Source organism: Oryzias latipes, chromosome 3 (genome assembly GCF_053564925.1).
Source record: "Oryzias latipes strain Hd-rR chromosome 3, Olatipes_Hd-rR_3.1".
Lineage (NCBI taxonomy): Eukaryota > Metazoa > Chordata > Actinopteri > Beloniformes > Adrianichthyidae > Oryzias > Oryzias latipes.
In genome coordinates, this window is record NC_136239.1 from 8,657,935 (window position 1) to 8,672,316 (window position 14,382).

General features: G+C 38.4%; 1 protein-coding gene across 7 annotated transcripts in view; it reads left to right on the forward strand.

The window, feature by feature from the left end:
* Positions 1 to 14,382, forward strand: part of LOC101158260 (protein kinase C-binding protein NELL1) — a 603,730-nt gene that overhangs the window by 93,715 nt on the left and 495,633 nt on the right. The gene's annotated exons all lie outside the window — the stretch shown is intronic.

A 14,382-nucleotide genomic window follows, 5' to 3' on the forward strand; every position in this document is an offset into this window, starting at 1 on the left:
GCCCCAAGTATGGGTCCCCCTGTGCTGGTCCCAAGGCCAGATAAAATACAAGGCTGTGTGAGGAAGGTCATCCAGTAAAAATATTTCTGATAAACCACCTGTGCCACTCAGTGGAAGCTGATTCGCTGTAGCCTCCCCTGACGGGATGTGCCAAAAGGTGAAGAACAACAATTATGGCATTAGGCTGATAACCATAAACCTTGCCCAGCTGTTTAAGGTTAGATCAGTGTTTTTCACCCTTTTTTGAGCCAAGGCACACTTTATCCTTGACTAAAATCCTGCGGCACATCAGCATCCAAAAATTAAAAAAGCAGAAACTCTATAGTCTGTATTGATGTACAGTCCCTCCGCAATGTTTTTTCTAAAAGATGTCACAAAAGTTAAGTTAGTTTTCAGTAATAATTTTCAACTAAATTATTTGACATTTAACCCTGGTAGTTGTTTTACCCTTTAGTTTATCAACATGCAATTTTATGTAACCTCACAAAAAAAAAAAATATTCTTTCTAAATTGTGATTTATCTTATATATTTTTTTTCAATGTTGGTGCCAAGGCAACTGTAATTTTTGAGCAATTATATGATCACTGTATATTTGATGAATTTTACACAAAAAGACTAACATTATGTATGTATAGTTTTTCTCTTGTCTTAATCAAAGATGAAAATGTTAACAAAAATGTTTTATTTCTTTTTAGATGATTAAATTTTTTTAATTCAATTTATATGTGTCTGTTGGCCACTTCCCCTTAATCCTGTTTCTTAAATGTTGTTATTACTTCTTCTTAAATTTAACAAATAAAATAATCCAGACGTTTTTAGAAAAGTGTTTTAGTTAGAAAAATGACTTGGACCAAACTCTAGGATGTTTGCCTGTTAATAAACACAAACCGTGAAGGTGAACTAAACTGTTGACCTCTGATTTCATCAAGAAGATTTAAAAAATGTTTGACGTGTTCGTTGTGGTTTCAAGACGCTTGACAGGGAAGACTCATTGTACGCTGAGATGCTGTATTTTTATCCCGATGCATCATGGGAGATGTAGTGCGTATCTGCCACCGATCACAGAGACTGTCTGAGCTTCATTGTTTTGTTCACTTGTTCCATGGTCTGACACGGGATCCCGCAGAAAGCTACACCGCTAAAGACGAGCTTTAGCTGGTATTTTTGTTGGAACTGAGAGACTTTATGAGCAGAATCGGAACAAGGAAGTTAAGACTTTAGCCACTTCTGATTGGTCAGACTGATGATGTATGATTAAACCTCCAAGAAAGATTGGTGGAGACAGTTAAAGGGGCGGGACTTTTCCGTAAACAGAGCTGAAGCTGCAGCTAAATCGCGGTACCATCATTCTTATCAAAATGTCTTTAATAGAATCAAATAAACACAGAGAAAAAATATTTTACGATCTTTCATATTCCTAACTACTTAGTGTTTTATCAGGGCCTGTTTGGATGAACACAGAGCTGAAATCCTGGAGATTGTAAATGTTTTTAGATCAGAGATTGGGTAATTTCCCACGGCGCACCTGACCATCTCCCACGGCACACTATTGTCCCGCGTCACACTGGTTGAAAATCACTGGGTTAGATGGAGGTGTTAGGTGTATACAAAATGTATATGCATTTTGTTTCCCATCAAACTGAACAGGAACTACTACTCAAAATGTGAGTCACTTACTGTACATTACTGAGTTTGCAGTATGTAAAAGGTTTTCTGAAATGAGCTACCATACCTGATTGGCAAAGAAAATCTAAACAAATTCCAAACTAGGACTGCTGTATGTCGAGCAGTGGTCAGTTTCCTATCAAAAGATCAAAGGAGGTGGTATGCACATCAAGAAGAAATATGATGGATGCAGTGAAATAAAGTGAAGGTGCTATATAAGTGCAGACCATTTACCATTTGTCTTGGCGGATACAAGGAATGTTATAGATTTTGTGGCAGTGCACTGAATGTTACTGAGGAAAGTAATGGCTTTAAGACAGCAGGGAGTGGGAGCTGTGATCTCACTCCCATCCCCTTGAGACATTCGACAACTGTGAATTATTTTAAAGGGCAAGGAACATTGATTTTGCTCTCGTCTTCTGAAGGTAAAAGCCTTTGATTCTCTAAAACATGTAGTCAAAGTGAGCTTGTGGGTGAATTTTTACCATACACTGTATGTGTTAGCTGGGAAAAAAGACAAAGCAAAATCTACAAAGAGATTTTTTCTTCTTCTTTTTTTTCCAGTATTTGGGACTCCAAGCTCTGCAAAGAGATATTCGATAGATATGCTTATGCATTTTGCAAGTCTTGGTCAAAAACTAAGTTGTGTCATGCTACCTCAAAGTAAAAGTATTTTACACCACACCATGACATAATAAGTGCAAACATAATTAATCCCAGAGCAACAATAGATCCTTAGTTCAGACACAAAAAACGTAAAATTAAATGTAAAACATGTAATGTAGAATATTATGCTTCAGTCACAACTGCTCTGTACTATTTGGCTCGGGGTGAAAAATGGGCAAATCTGTAAGAGGCATGCCAGTGGCTTGCAGGTTATATCAAAGTCGTAGATTGCTAGGTGAGCCCATAGGGAGAAAATGTTCATGTATATTTTTCTCCTAGCATACTGCAAGCGACAGGTCATAGCGAACAATTAAACACTTAAGGCTAAAAAGGGGGAGATAGGTGAGACACAGGTACGATGCAAAGATTTTTTAATTTTTTTCATCTCCCAAATTGCAGACTGCGCAGAGAACCCGTTAGTGCTGTTCAAGTGAAAGGTGTGTCCCTTGTGCTTTCCTTGTGCAACCTGGCTGTTAAAAAGAAGGAAATTACATAGAGTGTAGTTTGTGTGGGCATCCTACGCGCACTTATGCGTCTTGTACAGCGTGCAGCATTTGCACGCGGTCAGTAATGAGCCAGTGTAGTGTGCGCACCTTACGTATTGCTGCGTAAAGGGCAACCACCGGTACATCATAAGTGCATGCAACATGCATTATCCTTTCAAAACTGCATGATACACTTACCACACACACCATAATTGTTTATACCATTTTCCTGACGTCGCCTGAAGTGGCCGCACGAGCCTCGAGGAAGTTACAGGACACACCTGCGCTCCTCCCTCAGATAGTCGTTCCTGTCTACGACATTCTACGGGCCCGGATAGCCCAAAAACCCACAGCAACCATCTGGGTCAACCCCCGTGATTGTGACTAAGTCTTTAGTCACATTCACGGGGGTTGCATGCAAAGAAAGATTGTTATTTTTACTACTAAATGATAGCAACAATGAAGAAATTGTAATCTGCAAGTTTTGAATTATAGAAAGGAATGGTGTTCTGATAATAATAATAAAAATAATAATAATAATGGATTAGATTTATCTGCGCTTTTTCTTGGTGCTCAAAGTGCTTACAATTTGTCCATTATTCATTCACTCCTCAATCATACTTGGGGATGGTTATAAGTTAAATGAATAAATGGAAAGCTCACAAGTTAATGCCAAAAAGAGCTGAACATTTCCACTTTTTTGAGAGTCATGTTGTGTTCAAACCAAATCCCAAATTAGATTTTTCACATTTACCATTTGAAATTCGGATAAGGAATTGTCATGAGTCAGTTAGATTTGTTAAGGTGGTTACATCAAAATTACTTTATTGCATGTGGTGTCGGAAACATAACCCACCAGGAAAAACAATAATCAGTTTTTAACCATGTTTAAGTCAAATGACTTGCTAAAACATCTGATTTCAAAAAAATAATAACAAATCTCACTCTTTATTAAGATCAGCTAGTCAAGTGTGTCTGACTAGAAGAAGTGGCAAACAGGTTACACGATTTAAATCTTTTCTTACCTTCTGTTTCTGTTTTAAACAACAATTTCTTAATAATAAAGAATTTAGAGTATTATTTCAGTGCACTTTCTGAATATGTTTCATTTAGCCCTCAGCCTGAATTTCTTAAGCCTCAGGTGCTTTTAGAAACCCCACTCTCAATTTGTGTACCCACTACTGTGCTTTTAAGTTGACCCTGAGAATTGCATTTTAGGACTTATACCACTATTTCTCCATCGGCTGCATTCTATTTCTCTGTGACATAACGTGTGTTACACATAATGTGTAATCGTGGCACAGTGGGTTAGACAAACAACATCGAACCAAAGCTTAACGGGGCCACTTGACTGTTCTGCCCTCCCCCTCCAGGCACAATGACATGCCTCATGCAGCATATGCATCTCAGAGGACTGCTGAAAATGAGCAGATGTTCTCACACTAACTCAAGTGTCAAATATTTATTTTTTAATAGTAGTTTGGACTCTTCCTTAGTTTAAATGTACATATGATATAACATCTTCTTCTTGTAGAATGTTTTATGATTTACATACATAAATTATAATGAATTTATTTAATTGTTCATATTTTTCCCAAAAGAAACTGTGTAATGAAAAACTACAACTCAAACAAAAATACTAGAAATATCAACACAAAAAAACTAACAGTTCATTTGTAAAATAAAATAAAAAAACTGTGCTAGATTTCATAAAAAAAAAGAACATTTCATATTTGCTTCTTACAATGGAGTTTTAGGGCCACGGTGAGGAAAAACAAATTTGGCCAACGTGACGATTAATTAAGATTAATCTCGTCAAGACGAGTTTTTTTCTCGTCATGACGAGAAAAAAACTCGACACGAAGTTTCGAGAAAAAACTCGTCGTGTCGAGATAAAAAACTCGTCGTGTCGAAATAAAAGTTGAAATAAAGTTAGGAAAAAGTTAGAAAATAAAGTAGATTTACGCGGTCAAATGAGAGTGGAAGCGCTACAGCATAACAGCTCTTAGTTATAGACAGTGAGTATATGAATAATTAATTACATTACACTTCAACAAACTATTGTCAGGTTGATTATCGTAAATTAGTTATACTTTTGATAGGATAATAATCCGCAAAATCTATTTACTAGGACCTGGCAAAATTATATAGAACCGAAGAGAGTTTCATGCTGTCCTTGAGAGCAATGTTTGGGTGATGGATATAGTCTAGCACAGAATATGCTGCTTCACAAACACAGCTGTAGGCACATTGTTGTCAGGAAAAAGTTGAAAGATATTTCCAGACAACAGATCATCCATTAGTCCACAGGTAAAAGGTAAAACTGCCATGTGAAAGTTTCATCTTAAATTTCTAGATCTTCGTTTTGTCTTTTTTTAATTGTTATTATTATTTGTTGGCTCCTACAAGTAAGTGGTTAATTAGGAGATATTTAATAGAAACTGTGGCTAACGAGTGAAAGCTACAATTCTCCAGGTCTCCTGGATTGACACAGCCCACTAGCGACATGTATAGAAAAATATTCTGTTTGTATTATTTTACAAACTTAACATTCACAGTCCATTAACAAATGAGGTACTTTTCAAAGTTGTCACATTTAGCTAAAGAGGAGGAAATATCCGTACATTGTTCCTATAGTCTTGCAACTTGACAGACTGTGTTCATGACTGTACATGTTCAGTTTAATGTGAATTATTTTTTCAGTATGTATGTTCACACATTTCTCCACTCAGTATGTTTGCAGTTCTGCAACGTTTATTTCTTTTAACAGACTTGTTGCAAATAAATTACATATACAACTTGGTCATGCACACTGTTGGTTTTTTTTTTTGTTCTTTTTGTTGATGCACAAAAAGATCACAAACTTTTCGGTACAAGTTTTTTTAATTGTTCATCAAGTTGAAGGAGGGAGTTAAGTGCACATTTTGAAATGCAAATACAATCCCTAAACATTTAGGATAGAACATTTAGCCCAGTAGGATATTGCTTATCTGTTAGAAACATATTCATTATTTCCATCTTTCACAACAGGTACATGTTGCCTTGAATATCTTAATCAAAGTAACATTGTTAAGATGTAGCTAACTACTTCAAATTTATATAATGAAAACAGTTAAGATAATGGAACTCACAAAGACCACAACTACCCTCACATAGCAATTTCAAACATGTTATAATTAAACTGAAACATTTACTTTAAAAATAACAGTTTAATTTTCTGTGTATTTCTATTGACTAAAATGAGCATCTATTCAATTCATCTATTGTACTGATGAATTTTCCACTCAAAAATGGCTGTAATGCATTTAGTTATAGTCGGTTTGAATACTGCTTTCAGTAGCCTGTACAGAGTCTTGCATTATGAAATCTGCAGAACAGCTACTTCAGAGCTCAGAACCCTAGACCGTCCTCAAATAGTCATCAGAATTTCCGTTCTCAATAAGGTGTACAGTTCAGCAGCGGAAAATGCATCTTTGGGCACATCCCATCCATTTTCTGCCATCAAAAGACAGCAGGGCTCAAACACAGTTTCATCACATGGGTATTGGCCTTTGGGGGTACACTCTTGCTTGCAAAGGGCCACTTCCATCATGTCAACAGTTTTCGTTCTGTCCTCAGCATTGTACATCTCTGGAACTGTGTTCAGAAGAATAGGACGGCCCCCAACAACACAATGGCCTGCCTTTGCTCATATCTTGTGTGAATTCCAGGTCCTCACGACTTCATCCAGTTCATCCTTTAACAAACAAACAAAAAAAGGTATTGTATATAACTACCGTATGCATTACACAACACACAATCCAATCACGATAATACATAGGAATAACGTATGATTTACTGATATAATGACACGGTGCAATGATATTAGTTAAAAATGAACTGACAGTTTGTTAGTGGGCGCTCTCCAAGGTGCAAAGAATGAAGCTTTTAAACCTTGAATCTTACTTTAAATTATTTAAGGAGACTCCTGATGTGATTAGATGTGTTGAACAAATCAAGAATGTATTGTCAGTAGCAAATTAATGAACACCTCACCTAAATTTTAAATATTTTACAGAAATTGTATAAAGATGAAATCTGAGGAAAGAAACTAAGGCGTCTTTTATTCTTTCTCTGACATCTCGCCTTTGTTTTGCAGTTTTGCAGATTTTTCTCATTGTTACTGTGGCTCGAGGCCCGTAACATTATCATAACATTGAAAACGGCATACGAAGGCTAACACCGTTAACATCGCTACCTTACAAGCATTTTACGTGGTGACATTCTTTTAACCCTTGTGCTATCGTAGGCACTTTAACAATGGGAGTTGGGTCATCTACACCCACTAGACCAGAGGTGGGCACTGAGGGCCGCATTCCTGCATGTTTTCCAGCATACCCTGCTCTGGCATGTTCTGATTGGCTGGACACACCTGAACCAGGTAATCAGCCATGAGTAGGGCAAGGATGTCTGGAAATCATGCAGACACACCGGCCCTCGAGGCCTGGAATTGCCCACCCCTGCACTAGACAGTGCTTTGAACAATTTTTCTTTAATGATTTGTGATCTTCACTGGTGTCCATGGATTGCATGAAATCTTTCCATCTTTATCCACCTTTGTCATGGTAGGAATACCACGTCAAAGTAAGGGTGGGGTCATCTAAGATAGCACAAGGGTTAAACTGCTAAAACTGATCACCTATCATCTGAACATTAATTATTACATGACTCACAGACTAATATATTCCAGGGTCCAGATGAGAATGAAAAAGATGATTAACAACAACAGCTGATATGTGTTTAACGTTGGTTTTAAAATCACCATCATGTTCTCGATGTGTCCATTCTCAGTGTCTCGGTCAGCGCGTACTCTCTCGGGGCATCCTCTCAATTGATCAATGAAAGTAATGAAATAGTCCCCAATTACTTTGGGGTCGTTGTTGGTTGTGTAGGCTTCCAGCCACAAAACATAACGACTGAAGCCGTCAATGCAACCATTTATGGCAATGTCTTAGGGATTCAGTTTGTCGTAAGAATCCACATGCCACAGAGCGTTGGGACCTTTGTTGTGGTAATGCCTGCGTTTCAGACGCTGCCTCCGCCTGAGTTCCACACCTTCTGGGTCAAATAGCTTGATCAGCTGCCTAACTGTATCTTGTGAAACCACGTATCCTCTCTGAATTGCACGCAAGGGTAACCATCGGTATCCTTGCATCTGTCCAGTACTGGTTATTTCCGTTTGCAGGAATGCGGCAACGTCTTCCAAGTTGGAGTGGTTTCTACTCCTGAATAAACGCAGTTTCTGACACAACCTATTCAAAGTACGAATACTTGTTAAAATGCGATGTTTATGTGCTAAAAGGGAAAGAATTTCTTTGTTGCTAAAGCCAACTCTGAAGTAAAAAGCCACTAGCCCACTAACATTAGCCATAACACTGAATACTCCTGAAAGACTCAGCTTCGCTTCTCTCGCGCAACATTGCGACTTTAATCTCGAAAAAACTTTATTTCGACTTTTATCTCGACACGAGTTTTTTCTCAAAACTTTGTGTCAAGTCACGAATCACTCGTCACGTTGGCCAGAATTCTTTTTCCTCACCGTGGCCCTAAAACTCCGTTGTAGCTTCTGAAGAAACCAAGTCTCAGAAAAAAACTTAGACTTGAAGATCAATTTCGATGAAAATTATGTTTTTGATCTTTTGAACATGCTCTTGTGTGGGTGGTGGTGGGCTGCTCGTCCGGGGCTGGAGCTTGCACTCTCTGTTTATTCAAATATACATCTGGTGTGTTGGAAGATTCATAACCCTATGTTGTAAAAGTAAAATACAGTAAACCCTTGTTTTTCGCGGGGGTTACATTCCAAAAAAGAACCTGTGATAGGCAAAATCCGTAAAGTAAAAACCTCTATTTTTTTTTTTTACAATTATTATACAATTAAATACTCTATTATACATTGAAAAGAAAGAACAAACAGGCTCAAGCATTTTTTTCACAAATAAGAGTACTATAGAAACGTTTTTTTCAACAAATAACTTCTGTATTGTACTGTCAAATAATAATTTTAATCATCAATGTGAACAGAAGGCTTCAAATTGTGGAGATTAGTCCCGCCCACTGCGACCTGAATAATTGGATTAAACGGGAGAAAATTTAAAATTATTATGAAAAAAATACAAAGTACAGTCGGACAAATAGAGACTCAGGTGTATTTCACTGCTCTTCAGACTGAGCCGCTGCAACCTGAATCCACTCTGCAGTGTTTTCTTCATTTGAAGCCCAGGTGTGTTTGTTCAGGAGAAGAACATAGTGATAGGCAGGTGTTTTGGCTCTTTTTTCTATGGATTTTAGAGAAACTCGAAATTGCAAGATGATTTGCACGTACGTGTTGTAAATTTTGCAAGCTGATTTACGTACGTGTACATATTAAACTGCAACGTTATTGACACACGTAGAGAAGAAGCGCAGTGACTTTTTAGCCAATCAGAATGCAGAACACAATGCACGATGCAAATCTGTGAAGTAGCGAAACCGTGAAAAGTAAACCGCGTTTTAGTGAGGTATATCTGTATGTCCAAAACAAAAGGCCTTCAGCTCTCATCTATTTGTTTAGCTTTTGGACAGGACAAGTTAAAAAAAAGAAAAAAATAGAACATGCTGTTGTGGCTCTTAGGATTGATCTACTCTCCTTTTCATTTTTATTTATTTTCTTTATTTTTGCTCCTGACATTGAATTGGAGGCTTGTTCCAGGTAGGATCAACTCCACAGCTGCGGGGGGCAGTATAGAGAGAACATGAGTCCTACCCTACCAGTAAGGTGGATGTAGGAAGCAGTATTAACTTACATGACATTGTGCAGGTGAGGGTTATGTCTGGCAGTCATGGTGAGCTCCTGAGGGACAAACATTGCAATGCTTAGGTGAAGACATTGGTATGTTTAGTTCAATTTCATATTGCATATTCTGATATTTTTGGGAACAGTATTCAACAAGTAAAACAGTTAAACAGCACCATAATTGCAAAAGTTTAAATTAACAATATTATCTTAATATATATTCCTGATATTTGTTCAATTATGTTCTGTTTATATCAAGGTTATCAAGCTCTTATCCATTCTTGATGGAAAATAAAACAAGTTATATGAGTGGAGTAGTCCAGTGTCCTCCGTTGTCTCCTGAGCCTGGTCGAGTTAGGCAGGCATTGAAAATGAGAAAAACTAACTCGACAGTGGCATTTTTATGATGATGGAGGACCTAGGCTACGTTCACTCTCCAGGCTGAAACGACCCAATTCCGAATTTTTTGCCCCTATGCGACCTGTATCTGATCTTTTCATGACCGTCTGAACGACACAGATCCGATCTTTTCAAATGCGACCTCCACATGTATCCGACCCGTACGTCATTGATACGCTACAAAAGTGATCATTCTGTGTTGACGTAGGCGGGAACTAAAACATAAACATCAACCATGGCGGACGATGCTGCTGAAACCAGTCAGTGGAAGGGAAGCGAGTTCACTGATTTAATTAATATTTGGGGTGACATCTCTATTAAGGCCAAACTCGAGGGCTCTTATCGCAACCAGGCGGTTTTTGAAAAAAATTTCCAGCGAAATGGCCGAGTGTGCTGGTGGACCTTTCCCGCGATGACTTTTTTTCTTTTCCGACCGTGGTCAGAAGCGTGGGGGAGACCTTCTACAGGGCTGAAGGCGGATTGTCCTTCGGGGTTCACTTCCCCGTTCGGACCCTCAGATTCTCCAGGGCGAGTTAATAAAGAGTCAATAGCAGTTCTGCTGGGGGGAGACTTCTTTTATCATTGTTCTCCTCCACCATAACACACAACATGAATGCACTGCGGGCCCAGCACATACACATCCCCATTCCACAACAGTGGGTACAGACGATCCCGGCTCCAATGCCTTCTTAAAATGAGAAGATTGTAATTGCTGGCTTCTTTGTAAAAATAAATGCAAAAAGAGCCTTGACAACACTGTTGTTGACATCCATTGTTAGCGTTAGCTACTTCTGCAAACAACGAGTGACGTCGTTCACCGTTGAGGACTCTTCTGCGCATATGGGTCACTTCTGGGTCATTTCACAGTCACACAGGAGATCACAAAAGTTTGCATTTAATTGGAAATGTGAACGGCCTTGCAAAAAAATTTCATTTTTTTCATAAAATCGGAATTTAGCATTAAGCCCTGCAGTGTGAATGTAGCCATATATTAGGAACATTAATCTAATTCTGAGTGTAAATGTAAACCAGCTAATTTGCACTGAGTTGCATTTATTTTGGTTGGCGCTTGTTGTGCGAGTCAGACTGTTACGCTGCGACTGTAATTAAATTTGGCGAGATGGACAGAGCCTTGACTGGCTTGGTGGAGACTTGTGCGTCTTTGTGACCACGGATTTGCTCTGAACCCCTGAATCCTCTCTTCAGACCTTATTAGAAGTCTCTGCTGATGCCCATTCTTTTCCATTATAGCACTGGGCTGCTGCTCCGGCAGAAAAGCCATCATCACTGTAGCAACACAACTGAGCCGCATCCAATCGTACATTCCTTACTAGGGTATTTTTTCCCAATACCATATTCATGCAACAGCCTCTGCTAAGTCCATCTTTATAATATAATATCCCTTCTTCTTCCTTCCACTCATTCTCAGCCTGCCTTATTCTCAAGGTAAAAGTGTCTTTTGAATACAGGCATTTCTCAGAGCCCATCCCGTTTTTTTTTTCTCCTTGTGCCCAGCTCTAGGAAGATGCAGGAAGGTTTATTTCTGTTCTGTTGAGCAGAATACTACAAAGGAAACCATTTCTGCCCAGATAGCAATTTTCTTGGTCCCTGGAATGCTCTTATTGTCAGCAAGTGGCAATAGCCCTGTGATGAACTAACTCAAAGTCTTCACTCTGTACCGCTCTTCCCTCCTGAGCGCTGGAAGAGCAGAGATGTTCAGTCTTTGTCTCCTTCCATGTGTCACCTCATAAGTGCTTGCCAGGCACTGTTACATGAAAGATACTGCAGAAGAAGGGCTTTTTTGTGTCTGCTTTCAGCTGAAGAAAATGGAAATGAGTGGATAAAAGTTGGAAGCACTAAATGATTAGTTGACTGGGAATTATCGTATGCTTTTTTTTCACGCAGTTCTCATCAAGTTTCATACCATATGTCAGCATATTCATTATGTTTTGCAGCAAAACATCTTGCTTTTCACATTCTATTGTCTCATTTCCTTAAACCAGTTAAGCTAAAGACCAAGTGAAGGTTCATATTTCTCTTAGACATATTTATTAATATTTAATACATGATTTTAAAACTCTCAGATGTTTGATGCTAAAGTTTTTAAAATTTTCTTAGATTTTACAATTTTTTCCGCACCATAGGGAGCACCATCAAGAAATGGTCTATTTTCAAACTTATGTCATTTATAAGGGACACTGCAATATAATGCACTTTAAGTGAGTGAAAAGAGTCAGAAATAAGTCCATCAGTCAGGCAGGCAGACTTTATTACCTGTGTTTACAGTAACTCTAGAACTTGTTTGTAACACGCTGGACGTTAGCCACATTAGCGTGTGACAATGTCACATTATACTGATGTGTGCAAGACATAGTTAAGAAAATTCTTTTGACATGGTGCCGTCAGGAATTTATGTTTTGTATATAAAAACGTATGTATGTACTCCTGCTGTGGGGAGAAAAGGGTTGCCTGTTTTTTTCATGTAAATTACTCCATAAACAGAAAAGAATCAAAACTAAATAATGGGGAATGTCATCAAAAGACTATATAAGGGGGTGATGACGAGACCGCACCGGCCAGCTGACTTCCTCGAAAACGCCGATGAGGGGTGTGGCGCGAGGATCTCCCCTGTCACCTGCAGGCCGCGAATGACAGCTCCACAGGTGGATGTTTGGAGTGAATTCTCTGACTTTTTCGGATGCTGATGGCTAGCGGAAAAAGAAAGAAACCCACCGGAGCCGGATCATTAGATCGACGGAGGAAGCATTACCGGGAGGCGCGGTTCCCACAGCAAACGTGTTTCGTGATCGGGAGCAGGAGAGTTTGCTGCGAGAGGCCACGTCAGCGATCCTGGAAGAACGCTGGTGAGATCGAACCATTTTTTTTTTAGTTACTGGTATACCAGAAAATAGCAATCGCTATAGGGCTATTTTTTTCTTTCTTTATTGACTCTCCTCATTTTTTGGAATTATTGACTTTCCGGAAGAATTAAACTCTATGAATGACTAAGGCTGAGCACGCCTAATCACCTGAATGTTTGTTTTTGAATGGAACGATGATCATATTGTTTGAACTGACTCTACCTTAATTTTGGCTGTTGATTAATGCACGGGTTGTGTCTGAAATTTTCTGTTATCTGCAAATTGTTTCTCCGCATTAAGACGCTCTTTTGTGTTTAACCCCCTTTCGTGTATTTATTTATTAGTAACAGGACTAGTTATCCTAGTGAATTGTTACAAGCGTATTCACAATACTTGTAACTCCAGACCTTTGTAAATTGGAAAAAAACAGACTTATACTAAAAAAACGTTACTGTGACTACACTGACTCCCAAACTTGTTAGCATCACAGTGTTGATAGTATCACAGTGTTTGTGTTTGTGATAATCACACACACATACAAAAAACTAAAAAAATCAATACAACGCCGCTTCATGTTAGCTGCATTAGCATATTTTCAAAGCATAGAGCCTTGTTTGCAATTTGTAAAAAAACAGCCTAATACCACTTAAACATACGTTACTGGGACTATGCTAACTGCCAGCCTTGTTAGTAGCACGGGAAAAAATAAAAAAGAAAGACAGTCCAACACCACTACATGTTAGCTGCATTAGCATATTCCCAATAACACCCAACCTTTTTTGCGATTCGTGAAAAAAACAAAAACATATATATATGTATTTTTTTAAATGAAGGTTTTAAAGTGTGTCTTAGAGTGTGGAAAATGCAATAAATAAATGCAACATGTTATAAAACTGGAACCTGCTGAAACCCAAACTGAGCTCCTGACAGCAAAAACTTGCAACAAATGCACTCTTAAAAATTGAAATTGATATTTCTTAACTGAAAATTTTCAAGTTTCCCTTTTATATATTCTTTGTATTGAGTTTTCTTTGTTTTGGACAATAGAGTGATGACCTTTTTTTCCTCAGATGCAACATTAGATTTATTCACCGCTTAATTTTTAAAATACTCCTGTGAGTTTATTATTAGTGACGGAGAGACTCTGGATGCCCCTGAATAAACTGAGCTTACTCCACTTGTCCAGCTGTCTGCAGTCTCTAGAGAGCTTTGTGGGTTTTTAGCTGGATTTCTCCTATTCCTTGCAATGTAAAAGCACTTTCTTTTGGGGCATAAATTCAAAAAGCTCAGCTTCCGCCTCAGGAGCTCCATCCAACCTGGCTTTTTCAAATTGATATTTTCTTCACTTGCCTCTATGTCTCTTTTCTGTCTGGATATACAAACAAAATCACAAAAGAAAAGTCAGGAAGGGAAGTCAGAACACAACCAGAATTGCCTTCCATTGTTTATTATAAAGCTTGTGTTAAATCAAACTGCTTTGAACAAACTTTTGCT